The sequence below is a fragment of the Vulpes lagopus genome, chromosome 10 (assembly GCF_018345385.1).
Source record: "Vulpes lagopus strain Blue_001 chromosome 10, ASM1834538v1, whole genome shotgun sequence".
NCBI lineage: Eukaryota > Metazoa > Chordata > Mammalia > Carnivora > Canidae > Vulpes > Vulpes lagopus.
In genome coordinates this window covers 83,309,306-83,330,142 of record NC_054833.1, presented here as the reverse complement: position 1 = coordinate 83,330,142, position 20,837 = coordinate 83,309,306, and the positions used below count along the sequence as shown (strand labels likewise).

At 43.8% G+C, this 20,837-nt stretch overlaps 1 protein-coding gene across 4 annotated transcripts in view; it reads left to right on the top strand.

Annotated features, from left to right (window-relative positions):
- The window catches only part of GNB1 (G protein subunit beta 1), a 100,951-nt gene that overhangs the window by 24,631 nt on the left and 55,483 nt on the right, over window positions 1-20,837 (top strand). The window contains exon 2 of one of the 4 annotated variants that reach the window (XM_041770271.1): window positions 17,115-17,190. The exons of the other annotated variants lie outside the window; for them this stretch is intronic. The gene's annotated coding sequence lies outside the window, so the exon portion shown is untranslated. The remainder of the gene's footprint in view (window positions 1-17,114; window positions 17,191-20,837) is intronic. 4 annotated transcript variants of the gene reach the window in all.

The following is a 20,837-nucleotide window of genomic DNA, read 5'->3' as shown; positions in this document are numbered from 1 at the left end:
TTGGAGAGGAATAAATGAATATATTTTTAAGATTTATGTATTTGAGAGAGCGCATGCATGAATGGGGGTAAGGAGCAGAGGGATAGGCAGACTCCCCACTGAACAGGGAGCCCCACGTGTGCTGGATCCCAGGACTCTGGGATCATGACCTGAGCCTAAGGCAGATGCTTCACTGACTGAGCCACCCAGGCACCCCTAGGAGGAATAAATATTTGAGAGGAGTCCATTCTATAAAAGATGAGAGGGGAAAAAAAAAAAGATGAGAGGGAAAGTATTCCATTTAAAAGTACTATAAAACATAGGTAGGTGGAACAAGGTAGTCAAGATAATGATCTGTAGCCTTATGGGAATTTAGTTCACAATAAGTATGGCATCTGAAATCAGTTGGGGGGACACCTGGGTGGCTCAGTGGTTTAGCACCTGCTTTCAGCTTGGGGTGTGGTGTGATCCTGGAGTCCCCTGATCAAGTCCCATGTCCGGCTCCCTTCATGGAGCCTGCTTCTCCCTCTGCCTATGTCTTTCCCTCTCTCTCTTTTTGTGTCTCTAATGAATAAATAAATAAAATCTTTAAAAAAAAGTGAAATCAGTTGGGAATGGATGAATTATGATGTGAAAGATATTGGATCAAGTGGTAGTATGCTGGAAAAAATAAAAGTGGAAGACTACATTTCATAGCACATACAGATTCTGGATGGGTTAAAGATTTATTTATTTATTTATTTAAAGATCTTATTTTATTGATTTTATTTATTTATGACAGAGAGAGGCAGAGACACTGGCAGAGGGAGAAGCAGGCTCCATGCAGGGAGCCCGATGTGGGACTTGATCCTGTTACCCCAGGATCACGCCCTGGGCTGAAGACAGGCGCTAAACCACTGGGCCACTCAGGGATCCCCAGAATGGGTTAAAGATTTAAATTAAAAAAAAAAAAAAAGGTTTAAATTTAAAAATTATAAAAACAAGTACTAGAAAAATATTGGGGGTATATTTTACAACCTTTGAGGTGGGGTGTATGGGGCAAGGGTTTCTTCATCTGACATTAAGGCTATAAGCCATAAAAAGATTATCTGCTGAAATACTCAGAACATATCTATACCAAAAGACACCTCATAGAGGACCTTTGAACTATAGCTCAAAGGCAGGCATATTGGAGGAAATATTAGAAATACGTATGATAAAGGGTGGATATCCTTAGTATTAAAAGAGGCATTTTCAAAGTAAGTTATTCTAGCAATTTTAGTTTTAAGAATTCTTTCAAAAGGGGAAAAATTACTTATTAATTACAAAAACAGAATATTAAAAAGTCTCTGTTAGAAACCCCCTCACCTTAAATTTTTGAGGTAAAAGCAAAAAATTGTCAGTGGTAACTAGAATATAAATTCTACAAGGGCAGAGATCTCCATGATACATACTCTGACAGTGCTTTTGCTGTAGTATATCTCAAATATTTGTGGAATGAATGAATGGTTGACTCTAACTGCCTGTTAGTAGGAATTGGCTACCCACAGAATACTGTACAGCTGTTAAAAAAAAACTTAAAATGACCCTTCTTTATGGTTATGAGATGACCACAGTGTAGTAAATGCGGGGGTGAGAAGAATTTTCAGAGTATGTATGATATATCATTTGATTCATTCATGAAAAATTATGCACCTGTGTAATCAAAGTCTGGAAGAAATACAGGCCCATCTTCACTCCTATGGGTTGATGGGGGCAAGGAACATGTTATAGTAAGATACTGTTTTCTCCATATTTTATTTTAAAGATTTTATTTATTTATTTCATGAGATACATAGAGAGGTAGAGACATAGGCAGAGGGAAAAGCAGGCTCCATGTAGGGAGCCCGATGTGGGACTTGATACTGGGACTCCAGGATTTCACCCTGGGCCAAAGGCAGACAGACGCTCAGACACTGAGCCACCCACGTGTCCCAAGGTGAAAGTTTTTATTGGTGCTGTAGTTTGCTCTTTCAGTACATCTTACGCTCATGGCTTGCCTTTTTTTTCCCCCTGCATTTTTTCATTATTTTTTTGCAAAAGAATTGATGCCATGGGAATTGTCATAATTGACATATAACAACTGCAGTCTGGTGTTTTTTTGTTTTTTTTTGTTTTTGAAGATTCTAACTTTCATATTTTAAAGAGAGGGAAAGGGGATCCCTGGGTGGCGCAGTGGTTTGGCGCCTGCCTTTGGCCCAGGGCGCGATCCTGACCCTGGAGACCCGGGATCGAGTCCCACATCGGGCTCCTGGTGCATGGAGCCTGCTTCTCCCTCTGCCTGTGTCTCTGCCTCTCTCTCTCTCTCTGTGTGACTATCATAAATAAATAAAGAAAAAAAAAATAAAAACAACAGCTACTATTTAAAAAAAAAATAAAGAGAGGGAAAGTGGGGGAGGGACAGAGGGAGAGAGAGTCTCAAGCACACTGTATTTGTGAGAGAGATTGGCCTATTCTCCTATTTTGTTTTTTTTGTTTTGTTTTGTTTTTGTTTTTTTTTTTTTAATTTTTATTTATTTATGATAGTCACACAGAGAGAGAGGCGGGGGGGGCAGAGACACAGGCAGAGGGAGGAGAAGCAGGCCCCATGCACCGGGAGCCCGACGTGGGATTCGATCCCGGGTCTCCAGGATTGTGCCCTGGGCCAAAGGCAGGCGCCAAACCGCTGCGCCACCCAGGGATCCCTATTCTCCTATTTTGTAATGTCACTGTCAGAATTTAGGTGTAGGTATATTGGCCTTATAAAATTAAATGAACTTTTATTTTAATTCTTGAGAAGAGGGACGCCTGGGTGGCTCAGTGTTTTAGCGCCTGCCCCTGCCTTAGGCCCGGGGCGTGATCCTGGAGTCCTGGGATTGAGTCCCACATCAGGCTCCCTGCATGGAGCCTGCTTCTCTCTCTCTGCCTATGTCTCTGCCTCGCACGCTCTCTGTGTCTCTCATGAATAAATAAATAATCTTTAAAAAAATAATTCTTGAGAAGATTTTACATGAAATTGATATTCTAACTTAATTATTTGGAAGAATTCAGTTAAGCCCTGTGGACCTGGAATTTTCTTCATGGAAATGTTTTACATTTTATGTTTAATTTTTAAATAGGAATTAACTATTGAGATTTTGTATTTCTTCTCTTGGTATCTTTAGTTGTGTTTTTTTTCTGTTTTTTTTTTTAAGATTTATTTATTTAAGAGAGGAGGTGTGAACACCAGCAGGGGGGCGGGGAACAGAGGGAGAGAATACCCCAGCAGACTCCTGCTGAGTGTGGAGCCCAGCTTGGGGCTTGATCCCTTGACCCTGAGATCAGGACCTGAGGTGAAATCTGGGGTTGCATGTTCCACTGACTGAGCCACCGGCACCCCTGGTGCTTTTTAATAGCCATACTTTTCAGTTGACGTCAGATAGTAGCACTGTACAGTCAGTCTGTACAAGGCAGTCAGGCCAAACCAAAGACAAAATGGCATTTAATCAGTGAAGCCCAGTGTGGCTGATGAAGATTTTAGGTCATGTGAAAGGGGAGAAGTGTCAACACCTGTCATGGACCTAAGATGTAGAGAGCAAAAGATATGGGTAGATGTTCAGCTAAAATGTAACCTCTTGGTTACATATAAATTGTTAGAGGTAGAATTCCAGTTAAAGTATAAATTTGTGGGGGGGAGTCTTTCATATAGTATATTTTCCAGATTGATTAGCAAGATGACATAATTTTAAAGAATCAAAAGTTCGTTTCTTGGAGTGGAGGAGTGCTAGGTGTATCTTTTTTATATTTTATTTATTTATTCATGAGAGAGAGAGAGAGGCAGAGACACAGGCAGAGGGGGAAGCAGGCTCCGTGCAAGGTGCCCGACGTGGGACTTGATCCCAGGACTCCAGGATCACGCCCTGGGCTGAAGGCAGTGCTAAACTGCTGAGCCACCGGGCTGCCCCTGCTAGGTGTATCTGAAGTGAGTTTATTCTTCAGGCCAGCAGAAGTCACTGCAAAGCACAATGGCTAGGAACAGAATTGGTAGGTGGGAGCAGCCCAGCTCTTGAGGATATTGGGGATCCGTTTTTGGTTCTAAGATTTGTGATTTACAGCACGTAGTTATTGTGTTCTGTAAGCTTTCAAGGTAGTAACTGTAACTGTGGATTGACTGCCTGCTGGGTGCCGGACATTATATACTCTCAACCAGAAGCTGGCAAGCTACATACAGTCTGCCATCCTTTTTGTATGGCCCACAAACTAAGAATTATTTTTAAAGTTTTTATTTTTTTATTTTATTTTTTTAAAGTTTTTAAATTATTAAATCAAAGGAAGAATACTTTATGACATGCAAAAGTTATGAGAAATTCAAGTCTGTGTTTAGATCGTAACAGAGCACAGCTGCCATCCCTCACGTGTTGTCTGTGGCTGCTTTTGTGACTGCGGAATCCATAGCACGACTGACTAGTTATAGTATTTCAGGGGCTCAGACTTGTGCTGTCTAGCCCTCTATGGAAAAAACTGCCCTTCCTGCTCTGAGCTCTTGACCAGCAAGGCATCTTTTGACCTCTTAGCAGCAGAGCTAAGGTGTGAGGGTTAAGCAGTTGACCTGGGGTCCCAGAGTTGGGACCCAAATACACTTTCTGATCTCAGACCCTGAGCAACCTGCTGTGCAGCACGACCTCCACAGAAACACTGCTGTGAGTTGTTTACCTTCAAAAATGTTCTGTTAGGGCAGCCCGGGTGGCTCAGTGGTTTAATGCCACCTTCAGCCCCCAGGTGTGGTCCTGGAGACCCGAGATCGAGTCCTACATCAGACTCCCTGCGTGGAATGGAGCCTGATTCTCCCTCTGTGCCTCTCTCTGTGTGTGTCTCTTGTGAATAAATAAGCAAAATCTTAAAAATATGTTCTTTTATCAGTTATGTGCTAACACAAAGTTAATAGAGTATTTTATATACAAAGAACTATAGATAGGTTTTCTAAAGTTTTCCAGTTTAAATTTCTTTTGGAGGCTTACTGTGATGTTTGAAATTTGGAAGTTCATGTAAGGGAAGTCCCTTCTTCTTGGAAGGAGAATCCCTCTGGGACAGTTGAACTGAGGAGGGTCTGAAAAACTAACTGATGATGAGGAGTGAGTTTTTTTTTTTTTAAGATTTATTTATTCATGATATACAGAGAGAGAGAGAGAGAGAGGCGGAGACACAGGCAAAGGGAGAAGCAGGCTCCACGCCAGGAGCCCGACGCGGGACTCGATCCCGGGACTCCAGGATCGCGCCCTGGGCCAAAGGCAGGCGCCAAACCGCTAAGCCACCCAGGGATCCCCTGGGGAGTGAGTTCTTTGTATTTATTTTTTAAAATTCTTTTGTAGTTCCCTGGACAATGTCTGGATCATGTTGGGACTTAATCACTATGGGTTTAGGCATGAGAACAGCATTCCTATCTCTGAGGAGGCACTCCTGTAAAGAAGGTATTAAGTCTGTAAACATGTCTGTAGTGTGGCCGGTGTCTCCTCCCACCTCCTTTCCAGTGTGGCAGGCACTTAGGTGTCACTAGTTTTCTGGATTGGCTGCTGTGCTTTCATGTTTACCTAGAGTATCACTTATATCAGTCATAAGTTGTCCCACAGTTCATGGGGTTGGGCATTTGTCACTTACTCTGTTCTCTCTACCCTTGATGCTGTGTCTACCCAGCATTTCTCCTCAGCCTGTCCACCTGGACTGCTCAGACTCTATTGGTTGATTGGAAAACTATAGCCCATTCATGGATTCTGTTGATAGGCTGCAGAGAGGAACAGTGACTGAATTCTCAGAGGGACATTTGGGGTTGTTACAACTTAGGGTGTGCTCCTGGTATCTAGTGGGTAGAGGCCAGGGGTGCTGCCCAGCTCCCTGCAGTACACAGGACCTCCCAGTGTGAGCAGTGCCTTGGCGGGGACCTGTTTTGTGCCTGCGGTCTACCGTGTGCTTTTGTAGGGTCGAGGACTGTGGGCTGTGTAGGGTTCCCCTTCGGTGTGTGGAGGCGGTTTGTGTGGCCTTGGTCCACTGCAGTTTGAATTGCATTGCCTTCCCTCCCATTGATGTTTCTGCAAGTCTCCAAGGGATGATTCCATGCACTCCACTGAGTTTTCATTGGTTTATCTTCCTGCTGAGCTCATTAGTTCTACTTCCATAAAAATGAAGTACTTTGCACCATTGGGTAGTATATTTAGGAAGTGGGGAGCATGGTCCCCATGCTGTGAGGAGGTATTAATGGGTGGCCACACCCTGTTCAGATTGTTGTTAGTCTCCTGATTGCCCAGTTTGCCAATCTTGTTGGCTTGTGTTCAGAGCACTCCATTCTTAACCAGGGAGCCAGCCCCTCTGGCTGAGATCCTCCTTCCTGCTAGAAGGGGTGGCTCTGGGGCTGCTGCCAGGACTGGGAGAGGAGAGGGTGTCCCCAGTAGTCACTGAGTGGCAGACTGGGTAACAGAGGATGTGCTCCTCATTGTCTAGTTCATCCTACACGTGATTGCCAGGTTGCTCTCCTGTAATGTACATGACTTTTGTTTTAAAACAAATGTGAGGGACGCCTGGGTGGCTCAGTGGTTGAGCATCTGCCTTCTGCTGGGGGTGTTATCCTGGAGTCTCGGGATCGAGTCCCACATCTGGCTCCCTGCATGGAGCCTGCCTATGTTCTGCCTCTCTCTCTCTGTGCGTCTCATGAATAATAAATAAAATCTTTAAAAAAAATGTGAATTTACTAAGAAGTAGAATGCAAAATTCACATCAGTTTCCCCACCACCACCACTAAATACATCAGTGTGTATTTTTTGAGAACACAGATGTGTTTATATAAAACCACAGTTCACTCGTCAAAATTTGTAAATTAACACTGTTACTAAGCTGTTTTCTATTTTATGTTTTGTTAATTGTCCCCATAATGCCTTTTATGGCAGTTCTTCCTGTTCTGGGGTCATCAGTCCAGAACACATGTTGTATTTATTCTATTATTTTTTAAAAAGATTTTTATTTATTTATTTGAGAGGGAGAGAGGGAGAAGCAGACCCCCTGCTGAGCAAGGAGCCTGATACAGGACTCATTCCAGGACCCTGGGATCATGACCTGAGCCCAAGGTAGATGCTTCACCAACTGAGTCACCCAGGCACTCCTACACGTTCAGAGATCATGTCTATTCTTTAATCTGGAACAGCCTTTCTTTCTTTGTCTGTCTTGCTCTTGACATTTTAAAGATTACAGGCTGGTTTTGACCCAACTTTGGATCTGTTTGGGCTTCCTAATGGTTAGATTCAGGTTTTGCATTTTGGGCAGAAGACCATAGAAAGGCTGTGTCCCCCGGTGGTCTCTCTTTAGTGTTTCTGGTACTCTGCGCTGCTTGAAGGGTCATGTCTGAAACCCTCAAGGCTTGGCTTGTTTCTCCTGTCTTCCTCTGTGCCAGCTCTTGGCTTCAGCTGCCTTGCTTATGTGGGGCCCACTGGGAAGCCAGCTTCAGCTCTTCCGTGACTTTCCTTTCCTTTCCTTTCCAGCCCTTCTGTCTCCCCAAGGATCTACGGTCTTTGATATGCACTATCCTCAAGGCTGCATTGCAGATCTTGCTTCCCCTGGGAACATGTCTTTCAGTAAGCAGTTACTAAGTCCCTCTTGGGTTTTGTTCAGAGAATACAAAGTTCCCACTCTTGATGAATTTATAGTTTATTGTTTGATTTACAGCCCACCTGTAGCAGGGGAGCAGGGAGAGAGGTGAGGCTCTTTGAATGGAGTTGGAGCCCAGTGTGGTGGTGTAGGTTCAGGAGGTGCCGCACCCCCTCCCCATCTTCCCAAGGCCTATGTTTGAGTCTTAATGTAAAGATTCTCACATTTGTGGCCCCTTCAGTGCCACTAGAATTTTCACAGTGCCCCTACACCAAAATAAATACCTAAAGTTAGGTATTTATTTACTGACTCATTAGTTCAAAACAACTGGAGGATTTGTGCCCCAAGAGCTTAGTAGTTATTTGAAGAAAAATTATATCCATACATTTTTGTTTTTATTTTTATTTTTTTAAAGATTTTATTTATTTATTCATAGAGACAGACAGAGAGGCAGAGACACAGGTAGAGGGAGAAGTGGGCTCCATGTGGGACTCGATCCCGGGTTTCCAGGATCACACCCTGGGCCGCAGGCAGCGCTAAACCACTGTGCCACTGGGGCTGCCCTATCCATAAATTTTTAAAACCTGTTTTTTTTATCCTATTCTAAAATAAACCACTGCTAACTAATAGTCTGTATAGCTTCTCAGACTTCATTGAGACTGGATACCGCCACCTTCATTTCCTGTTCCATGTTGATTTTCTTGCAACGCTTGCTTTTTTCTCAAAGCAACCACTGAAAACTTAGCTTTGCGAGGATGTGACGTCATCACAGAGGCTGTAATGCCATCTGCTGGTGGAGCTGTGACCTAGACGCTCATCTAGCCTGCTCCCTCTGCCGTCTGTCATCTGGTGGGTTTCGCTGAGTGTGTGTCAACTTTAAAGTATCTTCGGGGGGATCCCTGGGTGGCGCAGCGGTTTGGCGCCTGCCTTTGGCCCAGGGCGCGATCCTGGAGACCCAGGATCGAGTCCCACATCAGGCTCCCGGTGCATGGAGCCTGCTTCTCCCTCCCCCTGTGTCTCTGCCTCTCTCTCTCTCTCTCTGTGACTATCATAAAAAAATAAAATAAAATAAAATAAAATAAATAAATAAATAAAAATAAAGTATCTTCGGGTGTGCCGTGAGTTCACTGCAATGTCCCAGGCACCTCACTGCAGTTGAGGAGCTGAGGTTTTCACGACTCATGGTTGGCCTAAACTAGTCACTGAAGCCTGGAGGTGGTGTGTTCCTATGAGAAGGGGCTAGCCCACCGGAAGTCTGCGTGAGGGCAGAAGTCAAAGTGAAGTCCTGCTGGTGCTGTCTGGTGCAGAGGGGAAGTTGGAGGACACTCAGAAACAACCAGCAGATGTGGACTAAAGAGACCTCACCTGCATTCCTAACGTAGCTTCTAGAGAAAAATGGAATTTATCTTCCAAGAAACTACTTAAAAATGGTCTTTTGGGAGGTTGTGTCTAGTTTTTCTTGACATTTGTGACAGATGAACATGAAAATGTGTGGTGTAGGAAAAGAGCAAGTGGCATCTTTTCTTAGATGCTCTCCAATTCTGGCCATGGCCCTTTCTCCTAGATTTGGCACAATAAATGGATAAGACCTTGGGGATATTCATGAATTCCTGTAAAGAAAAAAAAAAAGATTTAAAGAGATCTTTTACTTGTCTTTTTTATTTTTTAGTGCCACATGTTATCTGTTAACCGTAAGTTTTGGGGAACCGAATTATGTGTTTGGATTTGTATATGGTACTTTATGACTCATCCTTTTCAACTGGTTAAATGGTGACTGAGTAAAGGAATAAATGCTTATATAACTTAAAGGGGGATGATTGTTATTATAGTAAAGATACCAGTTACTGCTTGGTCCTACCCATATTCCCTTCTCCAGACCCCATCTGTAGCACCTGTGGAAGGGCCTGCCATCTTCTCCTGTGGCATAGCTGGCTGGCCGCCTGGTCTGAGGACAGTGAGCCAGTGAGCTGGGGCAGAGGAATCTCTAGAAACAGACATGGCTGGCATTGGATGGTGGTTAGGATGTGAATTGTAGGTGGCTTTGGACTGTGCACAAGATGACAGTAGATGGTCTGGAGAGAGGGTGATAGAAGGATAGAGAGATTATACCCAGAAAAACAGAAACTTTTCCTGGAGCCCACCATGCTTCCTGGCTTCAGTAACTGTGAGGTCCCTTTTCAGTTTCCAGTGGGAGTTCTTTTTTTTTTTTTTTTTTTTTTTAAGATTTTATTTATTTACTGATGAGAGAGAGAGAGAGAGATTGAGAGGCAGAGACACAGGCGGAGGGAGAATTAGGCTCCATGCAGGGAGCCCGAAGTGGTTCTCGATCCCGGGTCTCCAGGACCACGCCCTGGGCTGAAGGCAGGCGCTAAACCGCTGAGCCACCTGGGGATCCCCCAGTGGGAGTTCTTATTAGCAAACAAGAGAGCCTTGACTAGGCCAGTTAACTTTTGGGGGGTAAGGCAGGGTAGTTAGGAGGAAATAGGAATCATTTTAATTTTTCACTTCTAGAGTTAACCATTTCCCAAAAGATGGAGCTGTTAATGACATTTCTTTCATTATTTTTAAAGATTTTATTTATTCATGAGAGACACAGAGAGAGAGAAAGGCGCAGAAACATAGGCAGAGGGAGAAGTAGGCTCCACGCAGGGAGCCCGACGTGGGACTCGATCCCGGGTCTCCAGGATCAGGCCCTGGGGTACAGGCGGCGCTAAACTGGTGCGCCACCGGGGCTGCCCCCAACATTTCTTTTTTAATGTGAGGTTTTTTGTTTTTTTTTTAAATTTTTTATTATTATTATTTATTTATGATAGTCACAGAGAGAGAGAGAGAGGCAGAGACACAGGCAGAGGGAGAAGCAGGCTCCATGCACCGGGAGCTCGACGTGGGATTCGATCCTGGGTCTCCAGGATCGCGCCCTGGGCCAAAGGCAGGCGCCAAACCGCTGCGCCACCCAGGGATCCCAATGTGAGGTTTTTTATTGGCAAACAGGACAGATAATCAGATGAATTTATTCCATGAAAATATATGAAGTGGTTAAAAAATCAGAATATGCTCTCTTTGGAACCATTCTTGGGTGCCTTTTCTATGTCATTGTTTTCTAGGACTTTTTCCTCAGAAGGTTCAATGATATGTGAGCCTCTTATGCTTTTTGAATCAATGCTATTTGTGGCTTTAAAAGAAAAATCAACTATTGTCAGAATTTAGATGCGTGATTGGCCCAATGCGTCATCACATTGCTAATTACTACATTAGGTAGGATTGAGAGGAGGCAAAATCATTCACTGAAGAAAGGAGTAAACTGATATTAGATGTTTGGGAGGCTGCTTGGTGCCAGGCCCAGACACTGAGAACTGCATGAAGACAGAGCTGGAGTGGCCGTGGTCCTGAGCACCACTGTCCAGGTGCTGTCCTCCCTGCAGTCTCCCCCAGCTCAGAGTCACCTCACTTCACACTATCCAGTTCTGTGGAAGGGCCCCCCTGCCCCCCACCAAGCCAGGAAACAGCAAATGATCTCCAAGTGCTTTCCTGCCTACATAGCTCACAGTGACTCTATCTGTTATCCCTTCTCTAGGGGTCTTGTTTGTCTCCTTGGCTTTTTAAACATTCCTGATTAATGAATAACTTAGATGGAATTTGGTTTTCTTACATTCAGTAAGCTCCTTGGTGAATTCCTAATGACTAAGGATTCTTTGATCAAGGAATTTTATCTTACTTGAATATTTGCTGCTTTGCTATGTTCCCCTACCTTCCCCCATTTTTTATGACTTAGCTTTTTGTACCAACAAGATTTCTTTTAAGAGAGGGATAGCAGGGCAGCCCCAGTGGCTCAGCGGTTTAGTACCGCCTTTAGCCTGGGGTGTGATCCTGGAGACCTGGGATCTAGTCCCATGTCCTTCCTGCATGGAGCCTGCTTCTCCCTCTGCCTGTGTCTCTGCCTCTCTCTCTCTCTCTCTCTCTCTCTCTCTCTCTCTCTCTTTGTATCTCTCATGAATAAATAAAGTCTTTAAAAAAAAAGAGAGGGGGGGATAGCAGTTGGATTGAACATCCAGAGAGGGACAAAAAAAAAGTTAATTTGTCAACTTGCTGTCACATTCAGAGATAAGTGAGAGACAGGGTTATCAGCGAGTCTCTAAGGAGGTAGGAACTTGAGTGGCAGGAAGAACTTGGTGTCCCAGGGACTTTGCACTTACCCCACTCCTCGGACTCTAATCGTCTCCACACTTTCTTAAGCCACCCTTATAAAGGATCCCCTCATCCCACTTCACCTCACCATCTCACCCAGTTTTGTTTTTCCTTAACACTGGACAGCATCATACATAGTGTATTTACTTATGCCCTCCTGAACTAGAAAGTAAGCTCCCTAGCAGCAAGGACTGTCTTGTTTACTGAGGAACATACTTGCTTCAGTGCATGGATAAGAGAGGTTTGGTGAGTATTTGTTGAATGAATGAATATGTGAGCTGGACTCACAAATATGAACCCAGATATCAAGGCCATTATATTGTTAAATCTTTTATCAACAATTTAAAACTTCCATCCACTTTTAGTGCTATCGTGTAGTATGGCTTGTACATGTCCTCAGAATGGAATATTCCTGTTTACTTCAGAGTGGCCTAAACGAGTGCCTGGCACAAGGATGGGCTCAGTAAATCCTTTTCTAACAGTGACCACATAATAGATATAGATGTCTACATAGCTGTACAGTAAAGAACAGTGCATAATTTTAAATAGTCTGAAGGTATAGAATCTGTATTCTTGCTTCTTTCCAGTTCCCACCACAAGTCACAACTGATTTAGGAAAATGAGTTATAGAAACACTTTCAGTTCAGAGTGCTTTCTGTGTTTTGTAGTTTTTATTTTTATTTTTTTTAAGATTTTGTTTATTCGAGAGAGAGAGAGACTGAGAGAGGCAGAGACCCAGGCAAGAGGGAGAGGCAGGCTCCATGCAGGGAGCCCCATGTGGGACTTGATCCTGGGACTCCAGGATCACACCCTGGGCCGAAGGCAGGCAGGTGCTAAACTGCTGAGCCACCCACGGATCGCCTTGTTTTGTAGTTTTTAAAGGAAATCTGATACTCGTGTCTTCAGCTCATACGTGTTGGGAGCATGTCTTAATTTTCACTGTGGAGTTTATCATACTTTTTAAAAATTGTCTTTAGTTCTTTAAGGCAAAAATGCATTTGTGTTTCTAGGACTTATGTTTAAGAGAAATCTGTTGAAGTGGTCAGGATCTTGGTCCAAATCTGGCAGAGTAGCAGACTTTCTTGGCCTGTTTGTGTACATCTGTCTGGCCGTCTCCAGACTTAATGCTCGGAGCCCTGGGGAGGAGGGGACACCTGGGACACAGTGGGTAAGGTGGAGAGCTTTAAATTAGGCTGGGCTGAAAAGTTTGATTTTCTTCCGTGGGAGGAGTGTTTGAAGACTTGAGCGGAGGAGTCAGATGTCAGAGCTGTCCTTCAGGAAGATAAATCAGGCAGTGATGTGTAGGGTGGATTGAAGAGGGAAAGAGACAGCTGGGGGAGCAAGTCAGAGCAGGCTAGTCAGAGATGGAGGCCAGGGGCAGTGGGGGTGGAGTGCAGAGGGTGGGAGACAGGACTGTTAGAATTGAATGGCAGCCTGCTGGGAAGGGTCTGAGTCTGTCCTTGAGTGTGGTAAAGCCACCATTAGTCAGTTTGGAAAGGTAAGGCCTGTAAAGATAGCAGGAGATTGAACCTGCAGGGCACTGCAGGGTGTAGGATTCTAAAAATTGAGTGTGGTCAGGGGAATAGGAAGTACTAGAGAATGGTATCCTTTAAACCGGTTGGAGATGAGACTCAAGGAGGAGGAAGGGATTAGGTATGGCAGATATTGCCATCATCCAGGTGGGAGACAGACCATAGGGTATGTAATTGCAGGCAAAGCATTCCAGCTTGGAAAGGAAGACCAGTGGGAATTTGGGAGACCTCTTCCAGAGACCATTGGTGAAGCCATAAAATGAGGAGTTTGTGTACTTTTTTGCATGCACCTAGGAAATGGGTTCTTGGTGAGGGCACAGATATGGTGTACAGATCATTTTATTAGATTTACTTGATTGCAAGAAGCAAATAACTGAAGCTCTAGATTAACAAAACACAGGAAGAATTAATGACAATGACTAGAATATAGAGGAGCCTGAACAGACACAGGAACAGAGACAGTAGCAAGTGTGCTCCTCTTGTGCATCTGTGTTGCTCTTTCTGCTGCTAAGAGAGCTGTGTCCAAGGTGTGAAGGGTAGCCAGCTGCAGTTCTCAAGTTCATGTCCCACTTCCAGACCTGGACAGTCCGCCCCATTAGCAGTTTCCGTTTCCACATTATCGGGGGATAAAGTTTGTTCTGACTTGAGCTGGGTACCTATTCCTGGTCTGGTCAGCTATGACTGGGTCAGTGGTGAGGAGACAGGTTTGTGTAGTGTAAACATGCTGTCAGGAGCTGGTGGATCACCCCAGGACAGGTTGGGAAGAGGAACCATGGGGTAGCTCCTAGAAAAGGTTGTTTATAAGGTGAACAGATCACTCCCCAACTCAAAACAAATGTCCAAAATAGCAGTGAAGGCAAGGCACAGTCCCTGCTTACAACCTTGTAGGATAGAAAAATAGAAATGGATCAGGAGAACGCAAAAGAGGGTGGTTAGCTGGGAGAGGGGTGGTCAGGAACATTTAGGGAAGATGTGTCTTTAAGCTCTGATTTTATGGTTGAATGATATTTCCCAGCAGGAAGAGGGAGAGGACAAAGAATATTTAGACTTGGGAAAAGTATGAGCAAGGGGACAAGTCTTCATTTTTTCATCTGTTTTCCTGCTTAAAAGTTTTTTTAAGAGTTTATTTATTATTTATTTATTTGAGACACAGAGAGAGGTAGACACAGGCAGAGGGAGAAGCAGGCTCCCCAGAGGGACCCTGGGATTGTGACCTGAGCCAAAGGCAGACGCTCAACCACCGAGCCACCCAGGTGCCCTCTTACTTTTTTTTTTTTTTTTTTTACTTTTTAAAAATTTTATATAGACATGGGGCACCTAGGTGGCTCACTCAATTAAGTGTCTGACTCTTGGTTTTGGCTGAGGTCATGATTTCATGGGTTGTGAGGTCAAGCCCTGCATTGTTGTCCTTGTCATTGTCGACCTCATTGGCGAGTTCCACACTGAGGGGGAAGAGTTCCTGCTTGAAGATCCTCTCCTTCTGCTCTTCCCCTTACACTCATGCTCCTGTGTGCTATCTCTCCCCTCCAAATAAATAAATAAACAAACAAATTTTTGAATTTTTATTTATTTATTAATGAGAGACACACAGAGAGGCAGAGATACAGGCAGAGGGAGAAGCAGGCTGCATGTAGGGAGCCTGATGTGGGACTCAATCCTGGGACCCCAGGTTTACCCCCTGAGCTGAAGGCAGATACTTAACTGCTGAGCCACCCAGGCGTCCCTGTAATAAATCTTTTTTTAAAAAAGATTTTATTTTTTTATTTCACAGGGAGAGCATAAGCAGAGGGAGAGGCAAGGCACAGGGAGCCCGACATAGACCTCAATCCCAGGACCCGTGCTGAAAGCAGATGCTTAACCAACTGAGCCACCCAGGCACCCCTAAATAAATAAATGTTTAAAAAAACTTTTATATGTAGACTCATTGTCTTAAAATGAGAGTAAGTGTAGTGTCAGCATAAGCCCCTGGGCTTGTCTAGTTGCTGGGTGTAATACTAACTGTTTGAACAACTTTGAGCTAGTTCTGACCTTTTTTTTAACCTCAGATATTTTTCTTTTATGATTTTACAGGTTTAAAATTATAAGGAATGATGACCATTGATACTCATTGGGTTCCTGAGGGGTTAATCAGGTGATGCAAAGAGTACTTAGTACTGTAACAGCTGGCATATAAGTCCTTGATGAATTTTAAGGTTGACTAAAAATAATTTAAGCTGTATCTTCTTTCTAGCTATACTTTTAAAATCTAGTTTGGTAGCTTAGGCTAAGTCTATTTAGTGATCCCTAACATAACAGTCTACTCATAAGGCTTACTCACTAAATTGTGCCTTCACTGAATGACAGCAAAGATGCATGTAGCAGTGCCTGAGAGACACCTGATAGCCACATGGATCAGCTCTTCCTTGTGTGGCTGTTGCATTCGTGAACACTGTGGCCCATCAACTAGGAGGGACCAAGAAAGAAAACCCTCGGGCAGCCTGGGTGGCTCAGTGGTTTGGCGCTGCCTTCAGCCCAGGGCGTGATCCTGAAGTCCGGGGATCGAGTCCCACGTCAGGCTCCCTGCATGGAGCCTGCTTCTTCCTCTGCCTGTGTCTCTGCCTCTCCCTCTCTCTCTCTGTCTTCCATGAATAAATAAATTAAAAAATCTTAAAGACAACCCTGTCTCCTCTGGACCTTCCTTGGTTAAGGATGGGGTGTCTTCCCCATTTGTTCCCCTTTGGGGAGGAAATATCCCCTAATAGCATCCTAAGCTTTATATCTCTTTATTCTGACCTTACACTTGATAATTTTGTTGAGTATGGAATTCTTTGGAATTCTTTCAAGACATTGTCCTGTATTCTTCCCAATGTCCAGTGTTGCTGTTGGCAAGTTGGATGTCATTGACTTTTGGTCCTTTTTGTATCACCAGTTTTTCCATCTGGATACTTGTAGGATCTTAATTGTGTCCCTAGTGTTCTGAAATATGACATGTCTTGAGGGCAGTCTCTTTTCATCCATTATGCTGGTCCTGGTGGGTCTTCTCAGTCTGGAGGGGCCTCAGGTGCCTCTAGAAGGAAGTCCTCAGCCACAGGAGGTGGTGTCTTGCTCGTGCCTCCCTGGTTCTTTTTTTTTTTTTTTTTTTTTTAATTTATTTATGGTAGTCACAGAGAGAGAGAGAGAGAGAGGCAGAGACACAGGCGGAGGGAGAAGCAGGCTCCATGCACCGGGAGCCCGATGTGGGATTCGATCCCGGGTCTCCAGGACCGCGCCCTGGGCCAAAGGCAGGCGCCAAACCGCTGCGCCGCCCAGGGATCCCCATCCCTGGTTCTTTATTGAGTTTAAAGTGCTCTGAGTGTATTGCTGCCTTTTATACTCTTTTCCTATTGATGTATTTTCTTGGTTCTTCCAAAAACATGTTGGATGTTTAGTGGTAACTACTGTGCTTGATGGCAAAATTGCTTTTTTATTGCCAAATTTGAGCTGTTCATCTAGGCAAGACCTAATTTGAGAGAAAGTTGGAGAGATCTTTTCAGTGCTTAATGCATAATCAATACCCTTCTGTAAAAAATAAAGCATTTCCAACATAACTCTTCCTTAAAAGATTTACTTTGTCCCATACAGAAACTACAATGAAATAAGTGTCAAAAAAAAAAAAAAACAAAACTTTTTATGAACATAGGAAAATACAGGATAACTAAAAAAAACAACTGAACATGTTTAGAAATTTATTACTTAGCAATTAGCAATTAGGATCAGCCAAAATTATTTCACATAGGAACTATCACTACTGTTTAAATGTGCTTCTAACATCCCCTGGCATCCCTTATTACACAGCCGGATTCACCCCACACTTTGATGGTTGAGACTGCAGCTCCAGTGTGTTCTTATATTTCTCAAGGCTGGAGAAAAAGTGAGTATGAATATCAGATTCTCAATGTATCACTGTTTGAAGTCGTTGTAGGGTTTGAGTTTGGAAGTCCGGCTGGTATGGTTTCCAGGCAGGTGTAGGTTTGTACAGTCTAAAGTGTAGCTCCTGAAGACAGTTACTGAGGAACCCTTGGATGCACAAGGGAAGTGAGGCAGAGCCTCAGCCCGTTGGGAGGATGGGGTCGTGGGAGAGCCCTGTAGCTGTGGGGCAGGGAGAATGAGCCGGAGACCACGTACATGGCACGGTATAGGACACTCACTTGTTGCTGAGTCCTTTGCGTGCTCTCTCAATTTAATAGACATTCATGTTCTGTCAAAATAAAATGAAGGCACATCCTTACAGTGAGGCGACTTGATGTGAGTATGAATTTTGAGCGCAGAAGGGTTTGCTTTTCTGCCTCATGTCCAGCTTGCAGCAGATGTGGAAGTTGTTTCTCTTTTGGCCGATAATTTGTGAGAAAAATGTTCTGGTGTGAAGGTTAAGGCAGCTTACTGGGGAGTGGTTTGAAGCCTGTTGTGCACACAGATGCTGCTCAGCCAGAGCCTTGGTGGACTTAACCTGTCTGTACCAGGCCTGGCAGGGGAAGAGGTGTGCTGTTTTTCTCTGCAGACACTGTTCGTTTCTGTTGCTGTTGATCTTCTTTGGCACTCAGCAAAAAATAGTGCAATATATACAAAGGGATCTGTTGTTGAAAGAGAGATCCATGAAGCGACATTGGTGGTGACCCAGATGTGGGAACTGTCAGATAGGCTTCAGAATAACGTGGTGGTTGTTGAATTACAGTAGAAATAAGTAACAGAACACTGTCTGGAAAATCCTCAAGTATCTAGAAATTAAATCAAAGTCAAAGATGACGTCATAAGGGAAATTTGAAAATATTTTCATTTGAGTGAAAGTGAAACAAACCCCTCAGCATTTGTGGGTCTTGGTGAGAGCTGTGCCACAGAGGCTGTGATGCGATGAAGTGTGTGCTGTAGAAACAAATGAGGCCTCAGCCAGCTAAGCTTCTGCTTTGTTGCCTGCTGGCACATTGAACACAAAGCAGGCAGGAAGAGGAAATAATGAAGGTAAGAGGAGACATCCATGAAAGTGAAAATAGACATGGCAGAAAAAATCAGTGACACTGAAAATTGGTGTTTTGAAAAGATTAAATTGATACATCTCTAGCCAGCCTGAGAAAAAACACTGAAGCACTGTTAAAAGGAGGAAAAATTAAATATGAAAATTAAACATGAAATATTGATTCATCTGGTTTTCAAAGTGGCCTTAGAAACCAAAATGTGCTCACTGATGGTGTCAGTAAGTCAGGGACATATGCTGTGCCAAGTTTCCTGGCTACTGAAGGAGCTTCCCTGGTTCCATCAGTTGGGGAGGAGGGCGGGCAGTGAGGAGTTGAGAGAGTTACAGAAACAACAGTAATTTCCTCTGATTGATCTGTAGGCAGTCTCATCTTTTGTTAGATAAGGTCAAGGGGGGATCCCTGGGTGGCGCAGCGGTTTGGCGCCTGCCTTTGGCCCAGGGCGCAATCCTGGAGACCCGGGATCGAATCCCACATCGGGCTCCCAGCGCATGGAGCCTGCTTCTCCCTCTGCCTGTGTCTCTGCCTCTCTCTCTCTCTGTGACTATCATAAATAAATAAAAATTAAAAAAAAAAAAAAAGATAAGGTCAAGGGCATTTTATTTTATTTTTAAAAAATATTTTGTTTATTTATTCATGATCAAGAGAGAGAAGGCAGAGTGTGACACAGGCAGAGGGAGAAGCAGGCTCCCTGCAAGGAGCCTGTTGTAGGACTTGATCCCGGATCCTGGGATCACGCCCTAAGCTGAAGGCAAACACTCAACTGTTGAACCACCCAGGTGTCCCGGTCAAGGGTATTTTAAAAGAAAATTTATATTTTTCTCTTTTTAAGATTTACTCATTTGAGAGAGAGAGCACGAGCAAGGGAAGGGGCAGAGGGAGAAGCAGACTTTCCACTGAGCAGGGAGGACTCTTCCTCTCAATGCCAGGACCCTGAGATCATAACTTGTGCCAAAGGCAGACACCCAACCACCCAACCCACTGAGCCACCCAGGTGCCGCTATATTCCTATATTTTCTTTTCATTGAAGGATATTATATCCTTCTCCCTAACTTTTAATTTTGAATAATTTTGAAGCTACAGAAAGTTGAAAAAAAGGTCAGTGAACATTCTGTACCTTTTTTTTTTTTTTTAAGATTTTATTTATTTATTCATGAGACCCAGAGAGATAGTGAGGCAGAGACACACAGAGGCAGAGGGAGAAGCAGGCTCCACGCAGGGAGCCCGATGTGGGACTTGATCCCGGGACTCCAGGGGTCACGCCCTGGGCCAAAGGCAGGCGCTAAACTGCTGAGCCACCCTAGGAATCCATCCCCATTCTATACATTTTACCAAGTAGTTTGTAACTTTTTGGGAAGTCCATATTTTCTCTTTCTCAGTGCTTTTTGGTGAACCATTAGATTGTTGCAGACGTCAGGATACTTTTATTCCTTATAACTCCAGGTTACTGTCTCAAGAACAAGGATATTCTTTTACATTTCCGTAATAGTATCGTTATATCCCAAACGTTAACATAGATTCAATAATGCCTAATCCAGTCCACATTTAAGATTCTTCAGTGTTCTCTCAAATGTCTTCATACTCTTTTTCACATTCAGGGCATAATCAAATTCATGGGTTGCATGTTTGATTATCATGTCTCCTTATTAGGCTCACCACATCTTGAGTAGTCTTCCCACCTTTTGTGCTGTCACGACAGTGACATTTTTGAAGTGTTTAGACCAGTTTTTTGTAATGTCTCACATTCTGGATTTTTAAAAAAGGCTTATTTATTTATTTTAGAGAAAGAGCACGTGTGTGCATGTGAGCAGGAGAGGGGCAGAGGGAACAGAAGAAGCAGACTCCCCACTGAGCAGAGAGCTAGAAGTGGAGCTCCATCCCAGGACACTGAGATCATGACCCCAGCCAAAATCAAGAGTCAGATGCTTAACTGAGTGAGCCACTTAAGCACCCCTCACATTCTGGAGTTTAATAAACGTTTCCTTGTGATTGGATTCAGGCTCAACATTTTTGGCAAAAATGCTCTATAGGTGACCAATACTTCTCATTTAATCATATCATGAGATACCTAATGTTAATTTGTTCCATTCTTGGTAATACTAAGTATAATCATTTGATTAAGGTGGTGTCTGTCAGGGAACCCTGGGTGGCGCAGCGGTTTGGCGCCTGCCTTTGGCCCAGGGCGCAATCCTGGAGACCCGGGATCGAATCCCACATCGGGCTCCCGGTGCATGGAGCCTGCTTCTCCCTCTGCCTGTGTCTCTGCCTCTCTCTCTCTCTCTCTGTGTGACTATCATAAATAAATTTAAAAAATTAAAAAAAAAAAGGTGGTGTCTGTCAGATAATACCTTTTCCTTTTTATAATTAGGAAATGATCTATGAGTGGCACTTGTAGACCTTGTATCTTCTAACCTAGCACATGGTAGACTCTGTCCGTGATCTTTGCCTGAACGTGTTACTAGTTTAGGGGCCCCCACATAGTTTTCTAGGTCTGTCATTCCTTATATGTCCATTTGTGTTCCTTCATAAAGAAAAGCTTTATCTTTCCTCT